The 14,821-nt window shown below is 37.3% G+C and overlaps 1 long non-coding RNA gene across 1 annotated transcript; it reads left to right on the top strand.

The window, feature by feature from the left end:
* The first annotated feature begins 8,387 nt into the window (after positions 1 to 8,387).
* LOC119876413 lies at positions 8,388 to 10,740 on the top strand. Its single transcript, XR_005361699.1, has 3 exons — positions 8,388 to 8,501; positions 9,417 to 9,542; positions 10,658 to 10,740. It is a non-coding gene; the product is annotated as an uncharacterized LOC119876413 (long non-coding RNA).
* Positions 10,741 to 14,821: the final 4,081 nt, after the last annotated feature.

Raw genomic sequence — 14,821 nt, 5'->3', positions numbered from 1 at the left:
CAAATGCAAATGACCCAAGGCTGCAAGTCTGAGTTTAATAAAGCAGCAGAATAAATCCATGCAGTCTAAAGATGTTTGAATTTTCAGCCATGCACTGATTGGGACTTCCGTCCATCATTTTGCATCTTTTACATGCTACTCTACAGGTAAGATTTTCTTGCTTCTATTTCCTTAATTTTTATCTTCCTTGTGAAAGTGTTGGCTTATGTTCCTGTGAATTAAGTTGTGCTGGTTTTCTTCCAGCTCATATGGTGACTTATAGAAAGAAAACAGTTGAGTTATTTGCATGACCTTTTATATTCATTTTGCATGAAATGAAATCATGTGCTTTTCTTGTAAAAGATACTAACGCCACTCAGCAGTGTATAGGGTTAATTGTTATTTTAATGAGAGTGACATGCAGCACTGGGTAAGAATATGATTTTAAAAGCTACAAGCTATAAAGGTCACATATCAGTGGAGTGGCAAGTTTTTATGGCATATTGCTAGGAACCTGGTCCATTCTATGCTCACAATCATGTTATTCTTTGCCTAGTGCAGGCCATATGCTTTGACAGCATACTAGAATTCTTTACTGGAAAACATTGTATCTTAAAATATTTCCAAATAACTCAATGTTCAACCATGGGATTATGTGATTGGAACAACTTTAGATGTAGACAGCATATCAAAGATTAATAATTATACTAATAAAGCTATAATTCTATGATAGAAGTTCAGATCAGATTTCATTAAATATTTACAGAGACAATACCATTGGGTAACCATCATTGTCTGTGTGCTCGTAATTCCAAGCAGCACTGAGTGCTACAAAGACTGTACCTAGGTTTATGTCATAGGTAGTGACACTCAAACGGTGGATCAGAGAAGGGTTCCCTGAAGAGAGAGCATTTGAACTAATACTGGTAATGAGGAGCCAGGAAGGTTAAGCTCAGGCAGAGGGAATAGCAAGTGCAAGGCCCAAAAATAGAACTAAAGTATTCTATTGGAAAAAATGCAAACAAAGCCAGGAAGAGTAGAATATAATAGAAAAGCCAGGGAATTGCTCATCATGAGGCCTAGGAGGCCACAAATACATGGGACATGAAGCTGGATCTCATTCTAGGGGAAATAGAAAATCATTGGTGAGGTCCAGGCATGAACATGATATAATTCAAAGTAGCTGCGTTATGGAGAAAGGATTGTAGGCTGGCAAGAGTAACAGCGGGGAGACCGATTGGAAGTGTCTTGATGATGTCCATCTGAGAGGTGATGGCATCTAAATTGAGCATCAGTAGAGGTGAAGGGAAGTAGACAGGTGAGCAGTAAATTCTGTAGTGAAAGCGGAAAGGGCAGTGGCTGCATTGATCAAACCAGCACAGAGTTGTACCCCTTGCAAAATGAATTCTGTGTGTCAGTGTTTCAGCTCCTTTGACCTCTTAGATAAACTTCTAGGAGAAGAGATGACATGATTAAGAATCAACATTTTCCTACCTGTCTTCAAAAAGCACATAAGCAGGGGATCCCTGGGTGGCTCAGCGGTTTGGCACCTGCCTTTGGCCCAGGGCGCGATCCTGGGGTCCTGGGATCGAGTCCTGCGACGGGTTCCCGGCGTGGAGCCTGCTTCTCCCTCCTCCTGTGTCTCTGCCTCTCTCTCTCTCTGTCTATCATAAATGAATAAATAAATAAATCTTTAAAAAGAAAGAACATAAGCAGAGTCATCCCAGAAAGATAGATATTTTACTTCAAGAATACGTTTGCAATGGGAATCTTTGTCCACAGGAACCATAGTTTTAAATGTCTCAGTTCTATAAATTTTAAATTAACAATCGGTGAGCTTAATGATCAAGTTATAATGATTTGTACTTGAAGATCTTTGGGGAGATGAGTTTTGCAGAAACTAACTTAGGAGCTGCCATACATTCTACAGTAATGAATAGAATATAAAAATAAGAGATACTGGGGTGCTTGGGTAGTTCAGTGGGTTGAGCATCCAACTCTTGAGCATCAAGTCATGATCTTGGGGTCGTGAGATCAAGCCCCACATCTAGCTCCATGCTCAGTGGGGAATCTGCTGGAGATTGCCTTTCTCTCTCTTTCTCTCTCTCTCTCTGCCCTCCTCCTTGCTCTCTCTCTCAAATAAATTAATCTTTGAGGAAAAATAAGAGATACTTTAACCACTGCTGATAGGATGGAAAGGGCCTTTAGTGAGGGCATCTTCCCTCACTTGCTCCAGGCAGAGGCTCTGAGGAGTCACCTGGCTTTGCTTAGTAACCCAAAGAGATTTAGATTTGAAATCAGATGAAAAGATAACCATAACTACATGGAAAGACTGACTGAGGCTCAGGCAATTGGCACAGAATTACTGGCTGCTTGTTATATAAGGATAATTTCATCTGCTTTAAGGCAATAAAGGAGAAAACCAGTCCCTGCTTTTGTGATTTGCCAATATTCCTTCTGCACAGCCTGCTTAGCCATTGTCTGGTTATAGGAGTTTGAAGCATGTGTGAAAAATCAGCCCATTGCTGGTCCTTTCTGGATAGTGACATTATCTTCTCCACACAGGGGCTGTCACAGGCTTCTAATAGAGCCCTGTGGATGGTGGAGATAGGAGGCTATTGGACCAAAAACCTTGTTTCTTTTAATTCTTTCCTTTTACAAATGATTAAAGATAAGTTTCCTTTTTCTTTAAAAGACAGAATCCAGAGAATTTCTAATATGTATATCTGACATTTTTTTTCTTGGCTTTTTTTTTTTCTTTTTCCACTGTTGTTTTCCTTAAATCCTTAACATCTTGTGTCATACTTCTCTTGTATTCCTCCTACCAATAATACTATTAGTAATGTGTTCGAATCATGGATTACCAAGCCTGAGGGAATACAGACATGAAATGAAATGATTAGACTGGCTAGGTGTCCACTGGAAGAGACATGCAGGGGGTTTAGTGGGAAGAGTAACTTTTGTGAATTTTCACTGGCCCATTGTCTTCTACCTAAAATTCGGAGGGGAAAAAACATCCTTCAGGGCAAAAGTCAGAACTGAACATGTCAGATAGCTCAACTGATGCTGCCTGCAAGAAGATGCTTTCATAAATCATCTTGCTGGACCACCTACTGAGTCTTTCTTCTTGTCAGTATTGTCACTCAAACACTTGCCTAAATTTTCTAACAATATTTTTTCAGCTGTTGAGTAAGGAGCTGTCATCAAGAACAATGTAATTGGTCAAGTATGTGGTGTCCATGTCACTAGTAGAGTATTTGACGATACTACCCTCATCTACATGGTTAGAGTCCGTCAGCTACGGGGCCATACATAGGTTTAAGCCAAAAGTAAACAGATGGCACAAGACCAGATAAAATTGATCAATTGTTAAATGTATAGGACAGAATGGTTGTTTTTTATGCTAATGGGGACTGATTGCCTGCTCAGAACTAGAATGCATGGCCTTTCTCTCTTTGGATGTGGTGTAGACAACTTCACAGAGGCATCTTCTCCTGCTGTTACTAGAGATCATCCTTCCCACAGAGAAGGCATTGTACAAGCTACTTTATCTGACCTTTGCAAGTGCCGGTGTTTGAACCAGAGCAAATCCAGTGACTTCTGGAATGATCTCTCCTCAGACAATCAGCAGTGCATACTGGAACCAATTTATCATGAACAAAGAGCTGGAGGATATGCCTACTTACATACATACATGTGCATATATATTCACAGACACATATATACAAACACACATGTACATATACAGAGGCATATGCAGGACATACCCATATAGACATGCTAAAAGGCTTTCAGCATCTGAAACCCTTAAAAGCTGGAGATCTAAGGTAGGGACACAAATACGAAATAGAAATAGGTGAGCGTTATTCATCCCAACATAGTCAAGTTAGCTTTACAAATTCACAGCCAAGTGTGTGTTTACAATGCTCTACAGGCATTGTGACATCACAGTATGTATTTCTGATTACTTGCCATCTGTGTGATTGCCTTTGTCTCCATTCGTAAGCCTTCAAGTGCTTGTTTCTAGAAATAATGCTTGTCTCAGTTTAGTCTGGGGGCTCCTGGAAAGCAGGGTTTTCTCATATTTGCTACCTAATAAGGTCTTGTGCAGTACCTGGCATTCAGTAGGGTCTCAATAGTCGCTAAATGAATCACATATTCCATATACTATTCAATGCTTTAATTCATTCTGAATTATTTCTCATTTTTTATAAAGATTTTATTTGTTTTATTTAAAGAGGGAGAGAGAGAGAGAGAGAGCAGTGGGGAGGAGCGGAGGGAGAGGGAGAGAGAGATTTTCAAGCAGACTCCCCACTGAGCACAGAACCTGATGTGGTGCTCAATCCCACGACCTTGAGATCATGACCTGAGCTGAAATCAAGAGTTGGATGCTTAACCAACTGAGACATCTGCACACTCAGTTTTGAAGACAGATTCATTTATTCACCAAAAATTATTAGCATATGCTATTTATGTGTGGTGGTTCAGAAGGGGAAAGAAAAAAGAAAAAACCTCACTTGCCTTGAAAAATCTATTTTCAAAGATTGTGTGTGTGTGTGTGTGTGTGTGTGTGTGTGTTTTGTGTAAAACACTGGGAGAATAGGTTGATGGGTCTTTATGGCTAAGATTTCACGCATTTTTTGCTGTAATAAAATTTATAAAATGATTTAATCTATATTAATTTGGATAATATGGTGTATTTTTCTAAACCCTGATTTTGATCATTACCCCCAAAGAGAAGTTCTTATATTTTTGTTTTTAATAACATAACTTCATTATTTCATTATGGGGCAGAAATCAAACCGACTATACTTAAAACTGACTTGGACCTTTTTAAAAGAAGGTTACAGGGTTATAGATGTTGTTTGTTTGTGTTTTCCCATTTTATGCATCTTGCTCATCCCGGGTCCCTGTGGGCAGCTGGAAGGAAAGGTCAGGTTACTGTCAACTGTGAGAAAGGGCTGTTTTGGAAATGTTTCCAGCTGAGATCTCCCCGGCGATGTCACACCTTGACATGTGAAATAATGTCTTAAGGAGATGCCTTTAAAATTCATATATAAATCTGTTATGTGATTATGTGCATGTGAGTCTTATGTTTGTATGAGTATGTGGAAGTATGCGTGCTATGTGTGTGAGAGCACACGAATCTGTGCGTTTGATGTGTGTTTTGTGTATGTCCATATGTGTCATGGGTAGTGTGCATCTTTGTGTGTGGTGTATTGTGCTTATCACATGTGTGTGTATATGTATTGTGTTTAGTTGTGCATTTCTTGTATAGATGGGTAAGTGTGAATGTGCTGTGTGTGGCAGTTTTGCATTTTTTTTCATATATACTCAACGAAGTGAAAGAGAAAATGTGTCATTATCTGTGGAGAATACAGCCTCAAATTAAATAGATTAAAAACAACCTTTCCGAGGCTGTCAGAGAATATGTTGAAGGGTTTTCAAAAAGGGAAGGAAATCTCTCGGGCAACCATATCTATATTTGCATTGCCTGTTTCAGAATAAAGACAAAAAAATAAACCAAACACATCCACGCCACACGCTTCTGACACAGAGTCATATTTTGAAAAGTGCTGGCTGGTAGCACCTCCGTGATGGGCCTGCCTGTGACATTTTAAGATCACAAATTGCTGCTAGGAAACACTCCCTCTTTTCATATTTACACTTAAAAAACCTTTTCTTCTTAATGGTTAATTAGGTCACTAATCAAAAGAAGCTCTTAAGAGGAAAATGAAATGTTGACATTTTGCAATTATTTGCTACTGTGAATAATACATAAACATACTACTTATGGAGAAAGTGGCTTTCAACCTCTTTTTCTGCCATGAGAGCTCCTGCTGACAGCAGAATCCCTATGTGTTGGGTCACAGACTGACACACTACCTCTCCCCCTTCTTGCATTCATTTTTGGGTCATTTATGTGTCATTATACTGTGCTTTTCCAAAATACAGAATCACTGGTTAACCGTGTGTATGTGTGTGGTGGTGGGGTGATGGGGGCATCTGGGCGCGCATGTGTGGTGTGGTGTATTGTTCTCATCTACTTCCAGTTACGTCATGAGTGTTAACATCCTGGCATAGCACTAATGACTTGAAGTAGAAATTCCTTCAGAAATCAGTTTAATCAGGGATGTCTGGGTGGTTCAGTGGTTCGGCATCTGCCTTCAGCTCAGGGCCTGATCCCAAGGTTCTGGGGTGGAGTCCCACATCAGGCTCCCCACAAGGAGGCTGCTTCTCCCTCTGCCTATGTCTCTGCCTCTCTCTGTAGGTCTCCCATGAATAAATAAATAAAATATTTTTTCAAAAAATCAGTTTAATCAGAAATTGATAATAGATAATCTAATAATTCTAATAATTCAGCCCCGCTGTAAGCTTTTCCTGAGGTCTTCAGGACCAGGATTATGCCAAGCACTAGTGATATGAAGATGGGACACAGTGCTGTCCTTCCAGGGTGAATGGGAGATCACTTACCCAGCCACATCCAAGGACTGTCTTAGAAAAACATACATAAAGTGTTTAGATTCTTGTTTTGTTTTTCCTCTGTACATCAAATGACCTTTTCTTCTACCTCACCTCAGTCATCTAATCCCATTGTTAAAACCAACACCAATAAGTTCACCCCTCCAAAATCTCAACTTCAGACACGCTTCTCTCTAAATCTAACCTTTTATCATTATAGCTTACTTACCTCCAGGACTTGCTACCAGTCCACTGTAAAGCAGGCCCCTTCTACCCCCCACTCTTTACCACCATCTCTACTACTAACCAGTCATGTCTGTGTCTTTTTCCCTCTTTGCATAAGGAAATAGTTATTAAATTTAAGGGCACATCTCACACAGTATAACCTCTTCTAAACTAAACTAACTATACACCTGTAAAAACTATTTCTGAATAAAGTCACATTATGAGCTTGTAAGTGGATATAAATTTTGCAGGGACACTATTCAACACCACTACAGTGGTGACTGAGTTCCAACGAAGACACACACATTCACAAACATGAGGTCATTCAAACTCTCAAAGACTAAATATTCTCATTTTATTTTTTTAAAAAAGATTTTAAACCACTGAGCCCCAGGTGCCCCTAAATATTCTCATTTTCAAAGGGTGTATTAAACTTGCCCATTTTCCTCACTGAGTGATCAAGAGTATTCACATGAAACATTTTGAGGGAGAGCAGTTGCTTACTGCAAGAGTCTATACTCATGTATCAAATACTTTTTTTATATGGAAAGCATCTTGAGATATATAATGTTTTAGGAATATGTTCTTATGTGTATAAATAAGAAACAAAACAAGATATTCCTGCATATAAAATTTTGAGTGTAATTCATGATACAAATTCCACACTCAATTTCTGGTAATATTTTCAAATATAGTAATTAATTATCAGTGTTACACATAATTGGAAAGGTTTTTAAGACTATTTCTCATACTCCCATATTTTAGAGATTGGGCAACTGAGAAATTGAATTACATATCCAAGTTTGTCCAGCCCATTGCTTGCAGAATGAGAACCCAGCTCTTACTTCCAAGTGAAATTATTAGCTAATATAATTCAAGTGATCTGATTGGCTCAAAATCTTTAGTCTCTCTTCCTTGTAGACATTCTGCTGCAAATGGTACCTTTAATTGGAAGGCAGCAGGTAGACACTGGAGTGAAAAAGGCTGTTTAGAATTCAGCTTAGGTATTGTCTAGTCACTTGACACTACTTGTGTTTCTTAATTTCGCTCATTTGGTTTCCTCAGCTGTAAAATGAGAACAATATTCATTCATAGAGTTAAAGTAAATAATATTCATTTAAAGTTAATGAATCACTTTTAACTTTATGTATCTATATGCTACATTTATTAACTTGATGTACACCCACAGACTAAAGGAGATTAACTATGTGTAAGTACGTACACACATATACAAGTGCACGTGGGATAGTATGATAAAAACTTCACACTCAGTAAAGGAAAATGAGGATGAGGATGATGATATGATCAAAATAGTAGAGAAATGATCCTGTTTGGGGGAAGCAAACATAGCACATATTTTTCTCAAGAGATTGATAGAAAGTAGTATAATTTGACCTTGCTAGGTCCTTTGCTTATGTCATCTTATAAAATCTGCTCAACAACTCTAGATAAAAAAGATCACAATTTTACGATGAAAACATTAAGAATCAAACATTTAAATAAGTTGCCCCAAAGCACTGACTTAATATGTGTGAAAGATGGATTTCAAAAAGATATCTAAGGGCCTAGGTTAGGATCCGTCTTGAAGCTGATATATATAGACTATAAAATATTTAGAGATGCAGAAACTAGAACTGAAGTATTATAGTTGTTTAGGAAGCCTATTGACATCCAGGCACTGATGGACGAGTCAGTAAATACATGCTTCCTGTACCTGGCAGTTTCCAGACACCTTCCAAGCTCAGATCCTGCCTCCAGTCTGCCTCTCAGGATGACTGCTTGATTAATGAGCTTCTGTTCATAAAGCTTTCTGATGAGGAATATGCACCATGGCTGTAAGTGGCAAGTCATATCATTGTTTGGATTGGCATTGAGACATGCCGGCAAAATCTCTACCCCTGTGGCTAAGGAAATGGAGGGATAATATAATCAAATCTGTGGATTCATACACGACAAGCCTGTAGGCTTATCGTAGGGGGCCACTTTGAGTAGAAGTCAGTTGGATTCCTGGCTAGGATGTTATATGTTCCAGTTCCCTATGTTTATTAAGTATTTTCAAGATTATATCTTAACCTAATCCTTTCCGAGTCTTTGGAATTCATTCTAGTTTAGCTCACAGATGAATGAAACACAGCAGAAGTTAAAGAAAATGCCAGTGTGTTGGTTTTCTGTGAATATTTTTGAATTGGGGCAGAATCTGGGCAGGAAGGATACATTAAAAATATCTTCAAGATATAGGGGAAAAATATAAAAATTTAAGCATAACTTCTTGTGTGTGAGCATAAGTAAAGAACTTAAAAGGGGTGTTTTGTATCTATTAGGCTTTCAGTGTCTCAAGGTATATAGCTGAGGGTGCACCTATTTTTTTTATTTGCCTTCTTACTTCTCTGAAATCTCTAAGAGTGCATCTGCCCAGCTCTAAGATAATGAATTGATTTTTTTTTTAAAGTATTAGTTAATGGTCGGGTTTGTGTGTGTGTGTGTGTGTGTGTGTGTGTGTGTGTTTAGGGTACTAAACAACTTACTTGATTTGATTTGAAGCACAGGAAACAGTCTGAATGAAAGTTGGGTTATTGGTTTATATTTCTAGGAGTTAATTTTTTTAGTTACTCAGGAGTTTTTCAATAACCCTAAGATTTATGTACAACATATATTTTCCAAAGAAATAGAAGTACTTTTGCAAAATATAATATGCTAGCTTATAAGGCCAGTCTTGAAATTTGCCCATTTATTCATTCATTGTTGAACAGATGTTTCTAGAGCAACTATTATATACAAGAGGTACTGGTAGGACTCATGAGTCTGCTACAGGTGGCTGCACAGAAGACTCAGCCTTGACTCTAGGAGTTTCTTTAGAGCCCTCTGGTGACAGACAGGTATGTTCTCATTTCTTTGTCTCACAGATTGCATCTAACAGGTGCCACATGAATAGGACTCGCAGAACATACACTTAAAGAAGTTTAAAGGATTCACTAGATGAGGTCATGGTTTGATATTTTAGTCCTTATGTTTCTCGTGTGCCACCTGTCTCAAGGTCTAAAATGCCACCATGAGTGAACTGTAACTTCCTTAATCTTAAAGGGGATCTAAAAAAAATCTTAAAGGAGATCTAGCCTACAAGATCATTTTCAGTTAGAGTACAAATATCCTTCGACAAAGTAAAATAAGCAAGGATTAACCCCCCTTCATGACATCATACCCTGGATACACACACATAAGCACATATACATACTCCCTGAGAATATATTTATAGACTTGTCAAAAGTACACAATATTTAGTAAATACAAAAAAAAAAGAGAAAAATAATAACACAGGAGAGCAGTCTATTAGACATCATGTTAATCAAGAGATCAAAGTGAACCTCATCAGTAATGGAACAAATCCCCACCACGTGCAATGAGAAATACCCAGCAGGTTTGTTTATCAGTGAGAGTCCTGCCAAGGGGATGCATAACCTGAATCTAATCACAAGGAAATATCAGAAAAACCCAAATTGATGACCATTCTACACAATAACTCATCTGTATTCTTCAAAAGTACCAAGGTCATGAAAGTCAAGGACAAGCTTTCATGGAACCATTTAAGATTGAATGTAACTAAAAGAGTTTGGCAGCTAACTAAGATATAGTATTTGGAACTGAATCCTTACAGGACATTTCTGGGGCAATTCTAAACATTTGTTTGGGGTCTGAGGATACATGGTAGTCATACAGCCATGTTAATTTCTTACTTTTGATGGTTGCATTATGGTTTGTAGGATAAGGGCTGACAAACTTTTCCCATAAAAATCAGGAGAGCACATGTTTTCAATTTTATGGCCCACATGATGTCTATCATAACTACCCAACTCTGTCATTGTATAAGGGAAATAATCATATATGATTTGTAAACAAATAAGTGTGCCACGTTCTAATAAAACTTTACAAAAACAGGCACTGGATAGGCTTTAGCCAGTGAGCTGCAGTTTGCTCACTCCTAATTTCTTCATAGGAAATATACAAGAAAGTTTCCAGGGGTATTGACACATCACATCAACAAGATACTGCCCAATGACTCAAGAACAGAAAAGGTATTGTACTGTGATTGCAACAGTTTGAGAATGTCTCAAAATTAAAATACATATATACAGAAAAGTGCTCTATTTCAAACATCTGTAAAGACGGTAAATCTTGGAAACTTTAAGCATCCAATGATTTAATGTGTAGCTCTAATGAAGGTGATAAAGTTAGTGTCAAAGTTGACCAGGAGCTATTTAAATAAAAAATGTTTTCATACAATTTGATAATAAAAAACTGCAATATTTCCAAAGAAACACATTTAAAAATATGTAACATTAAATACACATGTAATACTAAGCTTTAATCAATTAGACAGCTTTAAGTAGACATATGAATATTTCAGCAACAGCCTTAAATGTTTACCTTTGATTTTATTCAAGTTGAGCAAAATGTTTTATTTGGCTTTGTTTTTCATTGAGAAAACAAGCAATTATGACCACATTCAGTTTGCCTGATAATACCTATACATGAATGGTGTCTCCCACTCTATGTTCGATTGAAGCAGTCAAGAGGAGCAGAAATGTCAAGCTTTATGACTCTGGGCAACTTATCTAATATTTCTAAGTTCTAGTTTCTTCAGCTATAAAATTAAGTTATAATGAATATGGAAAAAATGGTCATTTTTTCTTAGCATATACATATGCTCAATTAATATTAGCTTTCTTCTATCTCTTTCTGTTACATTATTTAAACTTAATTGAATGCTTTCTAGCACCAACAATACCCTAAAAATGCTATAGATTGTTGAAGGTAGAAAATTTTTACATTCCTTCCTAGAAACCCATGTGGTACAAAATATAAAGATTGGGGTGGGCAATTGGTAAATATTTGGTGACAAACTGATCCAGTGAATTCTCTCAAGATTTCTCTCATTAGCTCTTTCAATATGTGTTCTTTTTACATGTTGTCATTATCCTATTCTGCATATTTGACCACTTCAAGAAAGTACTAGGTAAGCAGAATAGATTTATGTTATTTTAATAAATTAATTTTATTTTATTTCCACTATATCCTATGTCTTGGGGGTATAGCATAATAAGAAAATTACCACCTCTTATTAGGAATGTATCCTTGCCAAAACTCATACCAGCCTCCCCACAGCACCTTAAATACAATACCTCTTATTATATAGTTATTTCAAATTAAAATAAAACACAGTTCAATGTTATAAACACAGAGATACAAGCTTTCATACACACACACACACACACACACACACACACAATGGAAAAAGCCATACCCATTAAACATACCCATTTTATAAATTATGAAACCTACTATCTTATAGTTAAACTATAATTGGGCTTTTAATTCTGTCCCTTCCATCAGAACATTGTCCTTTACTCCTATTGAAATAATTGGGTCACTTCCATTGGGAAGATTTTCGTAAAGGAGAACATCTAATCACTCAAATTCATTAATATACAGTAGCAATGGCCTCTAGTAGCCATAAAGATTAATTGATTGAGATTTTCATTAAAACTATTAGCTTTTAAAGGGGCTATATGAAGTACTGATGGTATTTCCCAGTATGAGTACCCAAAAACTCAAGCACCATTTAAAAAATTAATTTAGCAAATCCTTTAGTTAATCATACATATTGTGTGATCAAATATGGAGGTCCAATGAGTTCTGCATAGAAATTATAGAGGAGCATGCAGGCCCCCAGGAAAAGTAAGGCATATACAAGTAACAAACATAAGAGCAGCTACAACACAAAGTAATCCATTATCAAGGTCTTAAGAGTGGCACAGAGTATTAGAGGGCCTCAGAAGATAGAGATAATCGAGTTCAATGGAGGTGATCACAAAAACCTCAGGGATAAAGTAGCCTCTGAGTAAGATTGAGAAGCAGAAGAAGAGAAGGGTTTCAAAAAAGCAATGTCCAAAACAATGAGCTCTATAAGTCTGTAGGTCTGTACTTATGCTGATTTCCTGCCAATGAGTTATTTGATTTCCTTTGAATTCCTTATTTGGATTACACAAGCAACTTTATCCACATTCTTGAAAGTAGAAACTTGTGTTTTGGGTAATATTTCTTATGAAAGTGAGCATGCTAACTTTTTAGCCTCTCATACTGTGTTAGAAATAATTCTATGTGAGTGATTCCAGGTGTCTAGATTCAAGTCCATACCATTCCAGGCAACGATAGTATGGATAGAGACCTAAACAACAACAACAAAAATTCTAGGAGGCAACATAATTTCCTTTTGCATTTTCTCAGGAGCTTTGGAATTCAGGTAGTACCAATCCTTGCATTCCATGATCCTGTGCTTTCCTTCTGTCTGTCTTGTGGCTTCTAAAATGGTCAGCTTTTCCACCCAACTGTGTTCCCACCCCTGTGGGAGGGACCCAGCCATCCCTCCTTTACCTGAGTCAGGAACATAAACATCACCCTAGTTTCCTTCTTTGACAACACCCCTGCCACACAATCAACCAAAAAGTCCTCTCAATTCTGCCTTCTTGATACCTCCAAAGTCCATTCAGTTATCTCCTTCCTTAGGCTACCACTATTTTGGCCAGAGCACGCCCACATCTTTTTCAGGTTATGAATTCTTTCCCCCAACTTGCCTCTTGGATTCCAGGGTTGCTAAATCGGCTTCTTTGTGAGGACTATATTGATATGTTGGTGTGATATTTCTAAAGTTTGTCATGGATTGTACACTTTAGCACAACTTTCAAACTTCTTGTTATGATACAGGCAGTTCTAGTTCTTCTTAATTTGTACCACTCACTTCCTTGCATGTTGTACTTTGGCCTCGATGAAATATCTTTTGTTTTCTCAGGGTCTGTCTCTTTCCTTTGGTCTTTGTCCATGATGGTTCCTCCCGCTGGAATGACCAGCAGTCCACCAAACCTTTGACCATGGGTCTTCCTTTCTACAAATCCTTGTCCAGCTTCTCTTTCTCGTTGGATGTTGTGCTCCTTCTTTTGGTTCCTTTGGAATTCTCCCTATATTTATATAAGATCACTAACCACAATGCACTGTAGTTGCCTGTTTGGATCCTTTTTCTTAAAAGCTCTTAAGTTTCTTAATGGAAGCAGTTAGCCCTTTTTAGTATCATTATTTTTTTGACGTGAATAGATGGGCCTGTTCAGAAAGTCTGTGAGACTCCTCACAGATCCTCATAGAGCTTGACACACTTGAGGTACTAAAGAAATGTTTGGAGCTAGTATTTTAGTCAATGTTCTCAAACCAGAGGGACTTCAGTGGTACATTTCTGATAACATGAATTCTGACTTTAAAAGAAAAGTTAGGAATATTCAATACCAAATTTTAGCTGATCACATTTTATTATAATTATGTATGCATGACTATTTAATGATCCCCAAATATGTTATGAGTGTCTTCTCCCAGGGTAAGAGTTCTATCACACTAATAGAGTTGACGTTCATTAAATGTATTAAATGAGTAGCCACTCAGTGTGGAATGTTAAAACGGAAGTCTATTAATTTTTAATCTCATTTTTCTGTTGGTTTGCATTATTTTTTTTATCTCTGATCAGAAAAGAAAGTAGCTAGCTATTTGTACAAATTTAACCTACAGTGTTAAATTCACAGACCAATTTAGGAGTTAAGGCAAGCCATAGTTTGGATTGAAGGTAAGGACTCTTGCCACCTTATTCATTTAAATAACTCTAGATGTGCAGTCTAGCTACAAAGTAAAGAGAACACAACTTGGTCTCCCTAGGGAAAAGAATATGGACACAGACCTTCCAAGGATATGAATAAAAGTAAACAAGTTTAGGTCCACCAGAAGCAACCAGGATTCTGGGCATCTTTCCTGGAAGACATAAAATACTAAAACCAAAAAGTGTTAGTTTTGAATCTCAGATTCACTCCTTACTAACCTTTTTGCCTTCATGAGCCTCAGTCTGAGAATAATGAAAAGACAACTTTCATGGGATTGTCATGAGCAATAAGAGATGACATAGGAAAGCAAACTTTAAAAAATTAAAGTGCTCTAACAATATTAAAGTTGTATTCCATAATGCAATAGTTCTTAGAGCTGCTTTTAGTTTTTCTAATATGTAAGACATGTGTATTTCCTGTTTATTTGAGGGCAGGAACTAGCAGGTGTCATTGTCCAGAAAATA

Source organism: Canis lupus, chromosome 7 (genome assembly GCF_011100685.1).
Source record: "Canis lupus familiaris isolate Mischka breed German Shepherd chromosome 7, alternate assembly UU_Cfam_GSD_1.0, whole genome shotgun sequence".
Lineage (NCBI taxonomy): Eukaryota > Metazoa > Chordata > Mammalia > Carnivora > Canidae > Canis > Canis lupus.
The sequence above is the reverse complement of the archived record's forward strand: the minus strand, read 5'-3'. Positions and strand labels throughout refer to the sequence as shown.